General features: G+C 41.8%; 1 long non-coding RNA gene across 1 annotated transcript; it reads left to right on the forward strand.

The window, feature by feature from the left end:
- The first annotated feature begins 293 nt into the window (after window positions 1-293).
- Window positions 294-2,634, forward strand: LOC128294045 (uncharacterized). The gene is made up of 2 exons (XR_008284221.1): window positions 294-396; window positions 2,388-2,634. It is a non-coding gene; the product is annotated as an uncharacterized LOC128294045 (long non-coding RNA).
- The last annotated feature ends 371 nt before the right edge of the window (window positions 2,635-3,005 follow it).

Consider the following 3,005-nt stretch of genomic DNA (forward strand, 5'->3'; position numbering starts at 1 on the left):
GTGTAGTAGGTAGGCCTTAAGAATATTGTTGGGGAAATTGTGCCACAAAAGCCTTGTGGTCTAGTGGCAAAGTAGCGCCACATAAGAGGCAGGAAGGTTGCGTCATAGAGGTGGCAAGGAGGTCCAGGGTTCGAATCCCATGGCAAGCAAAGAGCATTTATTTTGCTAACAGGGGGCGGCAAGAGTTGGTGTTGAATTTAAACTCTGATGATGGAGGGATCCCACATCGGGAAGCTGACATAAGAATGGATGCGAAGTTGGCTTTAAATAAAGAGAACCATGAGGAGAGTAAAGGTACCTTTCTTGGCTGATCCCTTTCGCTTTATGGCGTGCTCATTTGGGTTGGGCGTCGGCTAAGAGTGTTTGGATCGTGGATTAACTCCAGTCTCCAATCAGGTGTGTATTTCTCATTACTCTAGCTGTAGGATGGCTACTTCGGGCCGCGATGAGCCGAAAGGGGCCATGTGGACCCAATGGGCCTACGGGCCCAATTGGATAAGTTGTTTGATTGTGTAGTAAATATTGGACTAGGCTAGGTGAATCTCATATCTGTGGCTAGATTTGGGATAAAAGGGCCACATGAGCGTGGGCCCATTTGGTAGAGAATAGGCTTTAGGGCCATTCGTATTGTTATCCCCTGTTTAGAATACTTTAGTTTACCAAATTACCAAAATACCCCAGGTTTGTAAAATTACTAAAATACCCTTGGTTTATAAAATCACCAAAATACCCTTGGTTTATAAAATCACCAAAATACCCCTGGTTTGTAAAATTATCGCAATACCCCTGTAGGGTAGAAATACCAGAATACCCCTGTAAGGTAGAATTACCGAAATACCCCTGTATGGTAGAATTACCGAAATACCCCTGTACGGTAGAATTATCGTAATACCCCCGTAGGGTAGAATTACCGAAATACCTTTGTAGGGTAGAATTACCGGAATACCCCTGTAGGGTAGAATTATCGAAATACCCCTAGAGGGTAGAATTATCGAAATACCCCTGGAGGGTAGAATTATCGCAATACCCCTGTAGGGTAGAATTACCGAAATACCCCTGTAGGGTAGAATTACCGAAATACCCCTGTAGGGTAGAATTATCGCAATACCCTTGTAGGGTAGAATTACCGAAATACCCCTGTAGGGTAGAATTACTAAAATACCCCTGTAGGGTGAAATTATCGAGATACCTTGTGGGGTAAAATTACCATTTTGGCCCTAATGTGTTAAATGACTGTTTTGCCCTTGTGGCCAAGTGACTAACTCGGACTGTGTGGTTGACGAATTTGATTGTGAATATATGTTGGTATATGAATGACTTGACTGTGATTGTTTGATTCAAATATGGGCATGACATTCTGCATACATGACATGTTGCATGGGTTGGGATTTGGTACGGAGGAAGATCTCGATCTGTTAGGATCGCATGGTTGCTTGACGACTATGGATCCACCAAGGCTTAAGAGCCAGATATTCGATCGATTTGATAAGGTCGCACGGTCGCCCAAGACGATCGTGGACCGATCAATGGTCGAGTGCCGATCATATTTACCGAGGCTATGTGTCGACTATATTACCGTCACCGATGGCTATGTGCCTAACATGATACACTACCGATGGCTTAAAGCCTTCGATTATGGCTTTGTGTCAACCTACATATGGCTCTGTGCCAACCCGATTATGGTGTGTGCCAAACGATTTGCCTAAGGCTATGTGCCAATATATGGTTATTGACGACTCTGTGTCGATCACATTTACCTATGGCTGTGTGCCGGTTATGTTACTTTAGTTGATGGCTATGTGCCTAACATAATGTAGTTATCGATGGCTTTGTGCCACGATTCGCTAAGTGGCTTTGCCACATTATTCGCTTTCGTGGCTATGCCACAAATATTTGTTCGTGGCTTTGCCACAATATCTATATCCGTGACTCGTCACAATATCGATAACCGAGCAAACAATGCCGCAGCTGTAGAGTGTAGAAATTTGGGTGGGTTGAGCTATTCCCCACATGGAGTGTAGGGCTGGTACGGTGGAGTGTAGCGGTTGGTTATAAGTCGGATTGGGTTAGGATTGCATTCACATTCGATTTTTGATTCATTACGATACTAATTTCGATTTTGATTACATTCGACATCGATTCGATTCGATTCGTCACCTAATTCGATTCGATTCTAATTCTAGTTCGATAATGTTTCTTATTCTGTAATGGGTTAAAGCCCATCTGCATCTTGTCTGTTAAAATGGGCTAAGGCCCAATTGATACTGAAACTGTAAGTAGGGTTGGGGCCAACTTTTAATTCTTTTATATGACTGACTATTCCTTTTATATAGTAGGGGATTTCACACTGAGTTTTCTAATACTCACCCCGTTTATTAACCTTTCAGGTAATTTCCAGCCTTAGATGGATCGAGGCTGCGAGGGGCTCAGAGGAAGCCACACACACTGTTTATGTTATAGTTTTGATTATTGCTTTTAAATAGTTTTATGTGGGTTGTAGTAAAGCCGTTGTAATTTCCTGGATTTCAAATTTGGAATTTTATTTATTGTTCTTATAATTGCTAGTATTAGAACACGGTTTTCCAAAACAACTACTGTTGTTCAAAACATTACGTAACCACAATTGTTTTTAAATTAAGCTTCCGCAACTGCCAGGATTTTTTACAAAGTTGTTAAGAATGTTATTCAGCTAAGGTTTTCTAACAAGGTTTAAAAAGGGTACAGGTTTTTAATTATTAAGAAGGGTTTTTAATGGAAACATGGTTTCTGAAAAACACTTCAATATGACACGCCAGATTCGAGCCAAACTTCCAGGCCGGGTTTGGGGTGTTACATTTAGTGGTATCAGAGCCTAGTTGCAAGAACTCGGCTGTGGATTGGGTTTTCAAAGGTTGAATTTTAGAAAATTATTTTCAACCACGTGGTCTGTTTGAAGTATTTCTCTTAAAAAGCGTGGCACACCGAGTCTCCGGCGCCGAATCCGTAAGTCTTCTGAATACTTTTGT

This window comes from Gossypium arboreum, chromosome 6 (genome assembly GCF_025698485.1).
Source record: "Gossypium arboreum isolate Shixiya-1 chromosome 6, ASM2569848v2, whole genome shotgun sequence".
NCBI lineage: Eukaryota > Viridiplantae > Streptophyta > Magnoliopsida > Malvales > Malvaceae > Gossypium > Gossypium arboreum.